This window comes from Puntigrus tetrazona, chromosome 22, assembly GCF_018831695.1.
Source record: "Puntigrus tetrazona isolate hp1 chromosome 22, ASM1883169v1, whole genome shotgun sequence".
Classification (NCBI taxonomy): domain Eukaryota; kingdom Metazoa; phylum Chordata; class Actinopteri; order Cypriniformes; family Cyprinidae; genus Puntigrus; species Puntigrus tetrazona.
The window spans coordinates 13,573,423-13,587,368 of NC_056720.1; the positions used below are offsets into that span (position 1 = coordinate 13,573,423).

The window sequence follows — 13,946 nt, forward strand, 5'->3', positions numbered from 1 at the left end:
CAGCTGAATGCGCAGACAGATGTTTGGGAACAGCAGGCAAAGAATGCCAGAGCACTCCATACCGCCCCCCCTACAGGATGGGAGTATTTCACGGTAACCTCATTACGGCTAAACACAATCTTCTTTATGTTATTTAAATATTGAATTTTGTACTATTCGACCGTGCATCTACCAACATGCGAACATTAAGTGCTTTCAGCACTTCATAGTTGATAATCTCCAGTGTATGTCATTCCAGTGTTTTTGCACCAATTAAATAATGTGGATGATACTGAGAGATCCTTACAAAAAAAGTACTGTATGGTACCATGGTATCAGACGGATAACCATATTCATATACCATGGTATATACATGGTACTCCAAAGTACTTCAATGAATACCATCATATCACCATGGTAAATGTCCATAAGACTGCTTTGTAAGTGCTTTTACTCCTCGATTTCATATCTAGCCAGCTGATATTTCGCTATTATAAACTTACAAACTTGGAGTGTTTAAGTAGCTTGGAAAATGTACAGATTAAACATTTTGAGATGAAATTGTAATAGTTATTTGTATTTGATACTTTTCTGGAAGTCCTGAGCTTCATATCTCCAGTTGCTTCGTTCTTTGAGAATCCAATCTTACAAGTCCTCACAACTTTCCAGTTACATATTCCAGTTTTAACTTCTTCCATTTACTATTCCAGTAGTTCCTCCAGTGGATAAATAGCCCACGGTTATTTTTCAGCCCGACTCGCAGTGGGTCTACATCATTTATTGGCATTTGAAGGCTAATTTGACTTTCCCCAAGTAGTTAATCACTGATTACAGCCAGAATCTTGGCCAACCAGTAGTTCAAGTCAATATTGCACCACATTTGGCAGTTGTTGTGCTGACCGAAGTGTGAAGTGTATTTGGCAGACTGCTATTGTGTTGTTTTAAATACAGTCTCACTATTTGGCAGGCTGTGTTTGTGTCCGTATGGAATCCCTTTTAAGTCCTTTCTCACAGGATATCCTGAGTACAACCAGCTCCCGTAGTGCAGACTGCAATGGCTGATGGGAGATGTAGTTCACGGGAGCTTATTTGGCAAAGATCAAAGACATTTCCAGTTATTATGAAAAGATTTCCAGTGTGTCTCTGCTATATCCTGTGTGTGCCTCCACCCTGACTCCCAGCTTTGCGGTTGCTCCTGGGACTTTGGCAGCAGTTCAGAGTCTTGGTCTTCTTCAGGACATTACCCTGTTAGAAGATGGAGGTCCAAATCTGGTTAGATATTTGATTAGATTTCACTCGAAAATTGAATTGCTTTGTTAAAGTCACAGTGTGTCATTTCTTTACCGCTAACGGTATCAAACAACTGCATTCTGTTTAAATGGGCTCAATCAGTGATGTCTACATATGGAAGACACTATTAACCTTAGCATTCTCTAGCATTGTTTACCCAACAATGCTAATGGGTGTCTGCCATTATTTCTGCTGTTCTGTATCATGCCACTAATTACACAGAAATAACTTATTGTTAGTTTCATATCACTTTGAAAAACATTTACAATTTAAATGAATTACTTTCATGTGGTGTAAAGGAAAAAAATATATATATTCCCCTAAAACTTTATCTTATCATTATTGATCATTTTATTTAAATATATTTTTCAAATGAACAAATTTCAAGGATTTAAGGTAAATAGCACTATGTTTTTGGTGAAACATGCCACATCACATTTTACAACCTTTCCTGTTTTGCCACTATTAAACAGTTGACTGTAGCCATTGACTGTTATACCAACATTTTTTAAAATAACTTCTTTAATAACGTGTTCAACGGCTTAAAGAACTTAATACAGGTTTAACAACTCAAGGTTATTTTTGGGTGTACTATCACTTTAAAATGCGATTCATTGAGGCGTTTGTGTCTTTTTGTCACACCATTGAGCCGTACACTTTCGATTATCCAACTACAAAAATAAAATTACATTATCATCGCTCTCATGGAGGCCTTGCTCATCCTCCTCCTAGGTTTCCGTCTGCGCTTTCGAGGGGGCTGGAGAGGGGGCCGAGTCTGTGGGGCGGAGGGACTGGTGGGAGGGGCTTTTGTCACTATGGGATAATGAATAAAACAGAAGACGGTGGTTAGAAGCACGGTTGGATGAACGCTGAAAGAATTAATCTCAAGACAGCCATCACAAGATTAGCGTTACATGATCTGTTGACCCTTGATTTTATAAGCTACCTCTGACTTTAAAGAATGGAAAGAATAACAGGAAGCATAAGCTACTAATTACAATACAATGTGAACACACACACGACTCAGTAGACATTCTATACACTGACCTGTTCTTTGTGTGTTAGCCTGTTGTTGGCTAACTGCTTGCGTTGTATGTTGTTGAAGCTGATGGTGTCGGTGGTGTTGGTGACGAAGATAATGATGTGTTTCCTCTCGCTGCTGTTCCTTTTCCTGCTTATTTTGGTTGCTTTCTTCTGATTGGTGGTGGTGGTGGTGGTGATGATGTTTTTTAACTTCTGTTTGGTCAGACTGATGATTAACTTCTGATAAGCCACTGGATTGGCCAATGACCTCAACGTGGCTGTAAGTGCGACTAAGACCATCTAACCGGCTGCCGTGCGGCACGCTGTGCTCTGATTGGGTGGAACTGTGGGAAAGATTGTTTTTTGGTTGCTGTGCCGTTGTTTGATACGGTTTCGTCTGTTGATCCTCTTGTGGATGGTTGTCGTAATGCGTCTTTTTCGCCATGCCGTCACCACTGTGTTCGGTTTTCATAGGCTCAACCTCCTCCGTTTGTGTTGTGTCACACATCATATGCGGTCTCCTAATGTGGTTTGTCTGGTGGGAGCATCTCCTCTGTTTGTATAAACTGGTGTGTGTGTAAGCGTATGTTGGTATGGGCTTTGTCGGTACCCTTGTGTGTGAGTGACTGTGTATTTCGACTGCCATTGTAGTTCCTGACTCTCTCTATCCTCCAAATGAAGCCTTTGATTATGTTTAAGTTCATCATTGCGGTGTAGCTCCTCTTTCGATTGTGTCTTTGGTAATGTTACTTTAGGTGGGGGTCTGGGCAGAGGAAGGGGTGTGGCATGGAGACGTGGGGATTGTACAGAAACACGTGATTGACAGCTACAAGTCACATGGTCCTCCACGGGTATTACGACCTTCTCGTAGACTGGTAGTCTGTTGATGAACTGGATTTTTGTCATCTAGACAAAAAAAAAAAAGATATTAAAATCGTGATATTTACAATGACAAACACCACTTAATTTCTGATCAGTTCTCATTGTCTTACTAAGCTAAAAATGTGACATACGTTTTAGCATAAAAAATTCACAGTACACTTAAATGTTGGGTAAAATAGTTCATTGGTGCATAGGGTTGCAGAGGGGTGGAATTTTCAAAAACTTCCCAAATATTTAATAATCCCTTTAAATTTCTGGAATGTTTCTGTAATTTACTGGAAATGCTCCATCTCTTTCATTTCCGTTAACACAGCCCATTTATGTAAATATTACCATATGTTAGCATGTTGCTATGCTAACAATGTGATATGTATTTTTTTTCTTCAAAATATAAATATATAAATATAGGGTAAATTAATCAATTTGTACTGAACTATGTCAGAATGTTGCTATTTTACTGGAAATGCTCCATCTCTTTTTTTAATTTTTTTCATTTCATTTCCGTTAACACAGCCCATTCATGTAAATATTACCATATGGTAGCATGTTGCTATGCTAACAATGTGATATGTATTTTATTTTTCTTCAACATATAAATATATAAATATAGGGTAAAATAATCAATTTGTCCTGAACTATGTCAGAATGTTGCTATGTTAAAAGGTTAGTTCACCCAAAAAAGAAAATTCTGTCATTAATTACTCACCCCTTATGATATTTCTGATTAAAATTTCTTTCTGAGCCTACATAGACAGTAACGTGACTAAACGTTAATGGATTGTGATCTGAAAAAGCGCACTTTCGTGCGCAGAGTACTCTCAGTAATTGCATAAGACGTTAACTCTGGGAGAAGAATTATTGAATAAATTGTTATTTTGGGGGTTTTTTTTGCAGACAAAAAGTATTCTTGAAACTTTGCAATATTGAAGTCACTGATCAATGTCCTTGCAATGTTTCTGGGTGTGTCTATGGAGGGTCAGATAGCTTTCAGATTTCATCAGAAATGTCTTAATTAAATCTCACAGATGTGTTTTTCAAAGAGCTCTGCATGCAGTGCATTCTGGAAATGATACTTTAGTAAATGACTTGTGTAATGATACTTGAGAGTCAAGAGAAATGAGCATGCTGCTTATCTTGTTGTCTAAAACCAACTACAAAGTCATAGCAATTTCGCCAAAAATACCTGTAAATGTCGTGGTTTCCGTGCTGACCGGCACACATTGTAATATGTGTGTGTTGCAGCAGCCCGAACAGCGCTGCACTTCCACACACGGAGGCCATAACAAGAAGTTAGCATTCCGTTTGTCCAACATCGAGCGGGTCACTTCCATAACTTCTGTTCTCACCTTACACATTGCCTGCTGGGCCACCTGAACATCTGTGAGAGAATCGGAAATAACGCTTGATTGAGTGTATTTAATGTTTATTTATCGACGCCACAAAGAAGAAGCCAAACTGGACAGAAGTTAGAATACGCCTATAATTCACCCTCTCAGCACTGTGCGTGTTGGTTGTAGAGTTTACAGATCTGTGGTGCACTTGATTGAAAGGGAGCACTCAGAGAAAGAGAGGGAAAAAAAAGCAAGGCTTCGAGCACATGTGCAGAAAGAAGCGTGGGTGGTTAAATTGAGCTTTGAAACTTGTGTGCGTGTTCGAGGGTGACCTAAGGACATGTGGCGAGACAGGACGAGACAGAATCAATCACAGAGACACAACAGCAGACTCCAGGCCCATATACGCACATCTCACACACTTACACAAACACACAACAAAGCCACAACACCATTGTGGAATGGAGATGCCACAATGTCTCAAAATAATCTCCACAGACTGGAAATACATTGAAATTCTGCTGGAGGACAAAGATGAAGAGACGGGAGTGTGGAAAAGAGACAGCGGGACAAAGAGAGGAAGGGAGGGGATGCTAGCAGACTCACTAAGGCTTCTGGGAAGACGTCTGTGTGTTCCGTTAGAGTGCATCTCATTCTCGGGCTTCTCATCGTCTTCCTCTAAAAACGAAAGACAAAATAAAGGAGGAATTAGTAATATGAAAGATCGTTCACCAATTTAGATTAGTTAGAGATCGTGAAACTGACTTTAGATTTGTGACCTTTTGAAAATTCCAAGTAAGATATCTATAATGGTAACTAGTGTCAGGGAAAGCTACTTTTAAAAGTAATGCATTACAGTATCAGTCACTCCATTAAAAGTACAACTAATTGCATTTCTTACAGAAGTTATGTTTTGTTATGTGTTACTTTTGCTCTAGTTTTTGTCACCTAGGCTGGTATTTGCGAAAAACGGTGATATATACAATATGCAATACCTATTTGCGCTGTGTTTTTGTATAAAGTGACATTAGTCCTTTTTACGGGTGAACAGGGAATATTTTAGACAACATTGTCACCCACCCCCCCAATCATATATCATTATTAAACATAATATATGAGAATATAAAAGTTCACATAATTCAAACCAGAACAATTTGTTGCCGAACATAATTGCAGAACAATTTGTTGCAGCTGATGAGTGATGCAAATCTCGACAGCCAATCAGAATCCATCCAAAGAGTGCACTTATATTTTGCGTGTGAATGGCCCCAAAGGGAAAACAACACCAAAACTAACCATAACAACATAGAAAAACTATTTCACTCCAATAGCTTTCAGAATGATAAAAACACTGCAACGATAAAAGTAGTTACCGTTATGGATGTAATTTTTGGTGTAAATGGGCCTCAACACAGATGAACGATTTTGTTGGAATCGCTTTAAAATAATATACGCCTACATAAAATAAATATTGACAGACAATCAGAATCCGCATTTTAAGCATTTAAAGCGACAGGCGACAAAACTGCGTGAGCACTTATAATAATTTTCGAATCATTATCATAAACGAACAGTCAAAGCATTCTCTTTACGAGTTGTTTGACTGACCTGACCAATCACGGTCTGCTTTGTTGCTTATCGGACATAATTCGAAAAGGCAATGCAGAACATACATCTCTTAAATTTATTAGAAAGTATCTTGAATATCCTTCTTGAATAACCTTCAAAATAATCAACTGGTTCCTCTTTCAAAGTGAACCTGCACATACGACTCGCTATCGTAATGCACATTTAAGTTGTGCAACTCTTCCTAGACTGTGTATTTGTATATGTCTCTGTTTGTCTCATCCTTAAGACCTGCTGTGTCTGGGATTGCCGTTTGAATCCTCTTGACTCCACTGTCCCGACACCTTGTCATAAATCTGATCAAGCCCTGTCAATCTACTGTATATCCATAAGTGACGTTCGTCTGGTATATTAGCTCTAGTAGTAAGGGTCGTAACATTGTTGCATCTAGCTAATATGCACACACACACACAAACACACCGGTATAGGGAACAATAGCATAGCCTTGTGTTTGTGTCCCCTCTGTAAACTTTGAGTTGGACTGGGCTCAAGGTCACCGCTATTGTGCCCTTGAAGAGCTATACACAGCCCATTCATGTAAATATTACCATTATCCACATGCACGCACACACACACGCAACACACACACAGCATTCCAGACCCCTCACTCTTTCCTGCCTCACCTTCCCACTCAACACACCCCAGAAAACACACACATTCCACAAATGACGAGACGCTGATACTAGCGCTGATACGGGTTTTATAATATACGCAGAGAGCAAGGTGGTCATTAAAAAACTATGCCCTATCTTGTATTCAGTGCATTTCAAAGCACGGGATCAGATTTACCTACGGATTCTACATCCAGAAGTCTCTTCAGATCATCTACGGAGGAGATAGGACTGTTCATCACTAAATCCACCAGAGATGGAGGGAAAGGGTCCCCCTGATTTAAAAAAAAAAAAAAAAACGAAAGAGAAAGAAAGAGTTTGTTAAACATGTCTTAAACAAACACACACCTTTCTGGGTGAAAAACCGGTTCCTGTAATTTCAATAAAATACACGTCTAACCAGAATACATGAGAAACGTTTTACAGAGAGCATGTGTGGACAGTTCCATTCGTACTTTGCATTTATTTTTTATCTCTGTCCTTTATTAAGCTGCATTACTCATAATCAGGTCACTCTGTGTGTGTGTGTGTGTGTGTGTGTGTGTGATGTGGTCAGTGTCATGTGGCAGGCACGCAGTGGGAAAACAAATATATAAATAAAACATATTACCTTAAGCAACAAACCAATCAAAAAAAAAGAAAAAGAAAAGAAAAGAAAATCAAACCACCACGCAGGGTTCTATTAATGTGTTACGATTTATCATTTCTTACAGAAATTTCTACAGTCAGGAATTTTTGAGACAAAAGTCACAGATTATTCAAAATCATTTAAAAGAATGTGTCAGGAAAAACAACGCCTTTTAAATCAGTTTGATGTATTGGTTGACTCTGGTGATACTGATATTAAGGACATTACTTAAAGCAAAAATAACTATATTATTATATATACTGTGAAATATTACCGTGAAATAAAATTACTCCTTTAATGATATGAAATTTTGGTCTTATCGTCCACCCCTAATTGCGACCATTTTTTTAATCGAAGCAAACTCATTCAGAGAACATTAATGCAATAAAACCGCCCACGTTAAGTATGCGAATGCGACAATATAGTCTCACAACAATTCGTAGCTATTTTTATTTGTTTGTAAGATTAATTCCTCACTCACACATTTCGATCGTCTCTAAAAATACATTCTCAAAATACTTTTTGTGTGCAATTTCTCATTCACTCGGGCTGAAACGTGAACTCTTGTAGCTACGCTGAACTGTGTTTCCGCCTCGCGGCGTTCTGAATTTGCATATAGTAGCAAAAACCTGTTTCATCTGAAGAGTTAAAAAAAAACTGTAAATGAAGTAATGAAGTGGTATAGAGCAACAAAATAAGACTCGCTGGGAAACACTTCTAGGCAACGAAACTAAAAATACTAAACGGAAAAAAAAATAGCAATGCTACATTTATAGCCAGATGCACAGATTTGGACAGTGGAAGACCAGCGTTCATCAGCTTGCGTAAAAATCAATGATGGATCCTCGGGTGCGAAGAGCTGCACATCGGTGTGAAACACGCATGCACTAAAGCAGTACTTCATGTGTTTGTACAGTCACACATACAGTATACTGATCCCATTAGGATGATATCACTCCCGTTTGCCACATGCTGTAATAAATTATGGGCAAGAATGCCAATAGTTCATCCAGGGGAAAAGTTGAGGAGGAATGGGGTATAATTATGGACCCGGATTGCCATACGCACACACTTGAAACATTAGAGGGCGGCCGCATGGCAGCCTGCCATAACTGAACTCAGACATAAAGAAATACCGTATCCACACCTGCACGTACAGACACAGAGTCCGTCTAAACAGATGCCTAAAAAGAAGGATTTGTTTAAAAAAAAATAATCATGCTTACATAGAGGGAGATTAAATATTATATGAACGGATAAGCACAAGCACAATAAGGTCGATCCGTCTTCCATTTTCCAAAACTGAGTCATTAATTCGATGCACATTTGTTTGGCTCCTCTCGGCTTTCATTCGCTCGATTCCTGAGTCATGTCTGCAAAAGCAATTTCGATTTTTTTTTTTTAAGCCCTCAGGCTGTGTCACACACACACACACACACACACACACACACATACGTATGCCCCGAGAGACCCAAAGCCAAATCATCTTATGCGATTCCATCCGCACGTCTTTAACGTGCCGCCTAGATTATTCCCTCTCTATATAACTTAAACGCAAGACTTATGATGCATCAGCTGGAGGAGAGAAAAAAAAAACATTAGCTGTGACCTTTTAAACTCCCTCAAAACGGTCCGAATCGAAGCGCTGGGTTTTAAAAGGTAGGCCCGACATAAAGTTTTTAGTAGGTTTGGTGGTGATGCAATGGTGAAATTCAGGAGACGGATTATAGAAACATCACAAGGGGATTTAGGCCTTACAGTGTGTGTGTGTGTGTGTGTGAACTCAATTGATGTGTTTGTCATAAAGACCTTTCCACAAAGGTCAGACGCATACGTGAGAATATCTGCGACCCAAATCAAGATGAATGAATGATTCTGCTGTTTTGGCAGATACTGATATATTTAAACAGCGGGATGGCTGACAGTATCATATTAGTGCAAAAATGATATTAATAATTGATATACAGTATGGAAGTTGATGCCGATAATCTTAAAAATTGATCAACATATCAAATACAAATTTGTTCTAACTAGGTGTTGATTTACAATTACTTTTGGACTAAAAAGGCATTTAATATTCAATTAATGACTTTTGTCTTGACTTATGTCATGACTTTTAGATGTGTGTGTATATATATATATATATATATATATATATATATATATATATATATATATATATATATATAAATAACTTTTAAAAATTATATATATATATATATATATATATATATATATATATATATATACATACATAAGTTTTAGAAAAACGCACATGCAATTTTTTTTTTTAAAACGTATACAGTTATTTTCTTTTTACAATACATATGAGCACTGTGACTTAGAATTTTTGCATTTTCGAAAAATATTTTTTAAACAATTAAAATATTTACAGTTTGGAATGCAGTTCCAAAATATACTACTCAAATATAAACTACTTAAAATACGAATAGATTTTGTCTATGTGTGCGCATGTGTGCATTAGTTATTATATTTGATTCATTCAGATAAATGAAACCCCAATTTCAAGTTTGACTGTGACTGTGGAACCCTCCAGAGGACCTTCTTCTATAGCAACCGGCAGCACAATTATAATACGGCTAAAGACGTACTCTAGTGTTAAATGCACACCATAATTGGGGTTTAAGCAGTGACAGTGATGCTCTTGGACTGAGTGATGTGTTTTTGGCAGCGGTGCATCTGGGAATCCATCCAATGCACATTAATGCTGGCAACCCTGCAGTGTCTTTGTTTGAGTGTGGAATTGCAGACATAAACAAATACAGATAGATTAAGCATCAAATCAAGTACGGTTTCTCTTTTCTCCTGCGCGCAGTCAGGCATGCTTATGAGGAGATTTGTTACAGTTCTCTCGAATTTCATCCTCTAAATCAAGACAGTTAAAAGTGCGCCCTTGAATGCATCTATTGTCAGACGAGACACGTGAAATAAACTCAAAACGAGCGTGACGTCAGTCAGGTGAGGCTTACCTGCGCGCGACCGGACCGCAGGCACGCCGCGAGCGCCGCGAGCACCAGCAGCAGCAGCCGCGAGCTCATCATGCGAGCACATCCAACTGTCTCTCTCGCTGTCAAACACGCACACTCTCTCTCTCTCTCTCTCTGTCACACACACTGCAGGAAAGTTTATTCCAGAGGGGCTGAGTCACTTTGAACACCGCGCCAGCTGGTCCTTTTGACATTTAACGGCGTATCCCAGATCTCCAGTGTGGAAATAAAGTGTTCAAAAGCGTTAAAAACTGCATGTTAATGATACACTTGAACAGAAGAACACAAAAACTCCCGTCTTCAGATTGAAATATCAGCTTTAAATATCCAAGTGTAATACGTCCAGTGTGCTGATTTTAAAAAAATAGCCCATGCATTTTCATTCCTGTGCTGCAAAGCAACTTCCCTTGCGCTCTCGCAGCGTGTTTCTCAGGTGCTTTAATGTCGCGCGCTGCTGAGCTCCGCTCTGTCTTCTGCCTTAAAAAACAAGTCCCGCCCCTTGCGATCTGATTGGCTCGCTGTGCCCTCTAGGCTGGACCGATGTTTCCATAAAAGGCAAATGATTAGAGTGATTCTGCACGGATTGGGGGGGTTTCTTACGTGACCTGACTTTCTTAAAGTGTGACTTTTATTGAGAGAAAGGCAAGAGTTTTCTCACAACCACCTGTTGTGTCTTGTTCACTGGAGGTTATAGCAAGTGCTTATTGACCTGGGAAGCCACGTGATTAAGAATATACCATATTAATGTGGAATCTTATGAAATCTGCCAAAAACAATGAATGAATGCATAAATGCATAAACAAAATTGATTTCAGGAGCATTAAGATTATTTCACATTTTCAAGACTATAATTACTTATATTCTTGTCAGATATATAATAACACAAAACCAAATCTAAAATATGTAATAATAAAATGTTAAAAGTATTTTGTTTTAAAAGGTATATATACATATATATACATATACATATACATATACATATATATATATATATATATATATATATATATATATATACATTTTAATATTTTAATAAAATGTTAAATTGTTATAAATAAAAATAAATAAATAAACATATTAAAAAAAAAATATATATATATATATATATATATATATATATATATATATATATATATATATATATATATATATATATATATTATATTTTTTTTTTATTATTACCTATTTTTGGTTTTGTGTTATTATATACCTGACAGGATATTATAAATTAATTCATATTATCATTACTTATTGTTATAAAGCTTATGTATGTTATAAAGCTTCATTTATATTCTTCAAGTTTATATTAAACGATTAATACAGATGTAGATTATGACTCATACTCATGAAATATGACTCATACACATTTTCGAGAAGCTTTATGAGAATTATGGAAAACATTCGTTTGATGTGTTTACCATATACGTCTTTTTTGATATTAACTTTGTTCAGTAGAGAAACTAAAATCTAAAACACCACAGCCAATCAGCATCTGAGTTTACAAGGCTGTATGTTTTGGAGTTTCCAGTCTGGGAGTGACATCATGGGGCTGAGGTCATTTCCAGAGAGCCTGGCCGTGTTTGAGCTGATGTCTGGAGAACCAAGGTTTAAGTGAGATGTGAAATCTCTGTTTGCCAGCTCTCTTCTGCTTTCAGGGAACGCTAGAGGTCAGAGGTCACGGGACACTGCAGCCCGCTCTGCTGCAGCAGCAGGAAGTGACATGGGCATTTGGGAGTCTCTAGGGGCTATTTATAAACCTGCTGACCTTTTCTATTCGCATGCAGCAAGTGATTGACATGACACACGTTATTGTGAACCATGAGGAGCTGCTGATCACCTGCACTTTAGATCACAGAGCACTTTGACGAAAACACAGTGAACAGACTAGAGAGAGGCCAAGAGATTATTAGTAATAATAATGATAATAATAACAATGACAACAGTAATAAAATTATGTAAATAACATTAAAAACAACACCAACAACAAGTATATAAATACAACATATGTATAAATGCAAATTTTTGCATAACAATAACAATTGTTTTGTAAAATTTAATTATATTAATGATCATTTATTAATTTCTTCTTCTTCTTCTTCTTCTTCTTCTTCATTTTATTACTACTTCTAATACTGATACTATTATGTTACTTTTATTAAACATAATAATAATAATAATACTTATAAATATATATAATTAAAAATAACAGGTAGTTCAGTTCATATATATAATAACTTTATAATCTTATTTGTAGTGGGAACATTATTTATTGCTTAAGTAATACATTATTATAATTATTAGAAGTTATAACTATTAATTATTATAATTATTTAATGAAATAATAATAATAATAATAATAATAATAATAATAATAATTAGAAAATAATGTTATAATTTGATTTAATAATAATCAAGATCAAAATATTATTTAAGTATCATTAACATTAATACCAACAACATTTATAATAATTACATATTTTTAAATAATATAATACTAATAATAATATTAGAAAATATGTTATATATATTAAACAATACTTTTTTACTAACGTTTTAGCAAATGTTAGGAAAAAAATGAAATAATAACAAAATGTTATTCAATAATAATGATGATGATGGTGATAATAATCATGTATGTAAAAGTACAAAAGTACATGAAATACATTATTGTTATTTAGCTTTCATACAATAAAAGTTTTAACAAGCTATTACATTTATATTATTTTTTTATTTTAAGTGGAAACAAAAACACAAAGGACCATTTTGTGCCACAAAATTTGTGCTGAACCCAGTTTGCACAGTCAGAGAGAAACTTGAACCTGACGTGACCACTGACCTCAGGTGACCTCCACGGGTTCAATGTCACCCTGGACTTACAATATTGTAGTAGTGTAGCAGGAAGAGACGCAAGAACAAATCTAAGGTGTTGTGAGAGAGAGAAGAGCTGATGTGAAGCACAGCATGAGTCAAACGTGACACACGGTGTGAGTGTGTTGATGTCTGGCCGAGTGTGTCAGCGTACATCAAGTCCTGTCTGGATGCCTGATTTAATTGATAAAGCTCATTTTCAACATCCATTAGTAGGCCAGCCCAGATTCCTGAATTTAATGTTGAGGCTTTGAAGAGCTGCTGCTCTCCCTCCACCCTCCAGCAGCCGCTTCTCTCCGTCTCAACACGGCTCATGAGAAGAATCCAAGATTTTCGAGGAATTTCTTCAGTGAAATCCAACCTGAATGCAGAGGGAGGGTCTGCCGCTGAGCACAGACAGAGCTTTAGTATACAGTATGAATCTGACAGGACTAAGGACACAAAGGTAACATTTACAGTTAATATCTCATAAACACAATGAAAATGTTGAATGCAACCAGAAAACCAATCATTACTTCTAATGCTGTGCATAATTTATTGCATATACTATATTTTTAAATTTGTACTTTTTACAGATGAAAATGCATGGCTTAGGTGTTTATATGATTTTTTAAAACCAGTTTTTTAATCTCAAAACAAACAAACAAACAATTAAATAAGTATATTTATTAAATAATAATAATAATAATAATAATAATAA

At 36.6% G+C, this 13,946-nt stretch overlaps 1 pseudogene; it reads right to left on the reverse strand.

Annotated features, from left to right (window-relative positions):
• Nucleotides 1-308: 308 nt before the first annotated feature.
• On the reverse strand, nucleotides 309-10,493 carry LOC122327897 (annotated as a pseudogene).
• Between the last annotated feature and the right edge of the window lie 3,453 nt (nucleotides 10,494-13,946).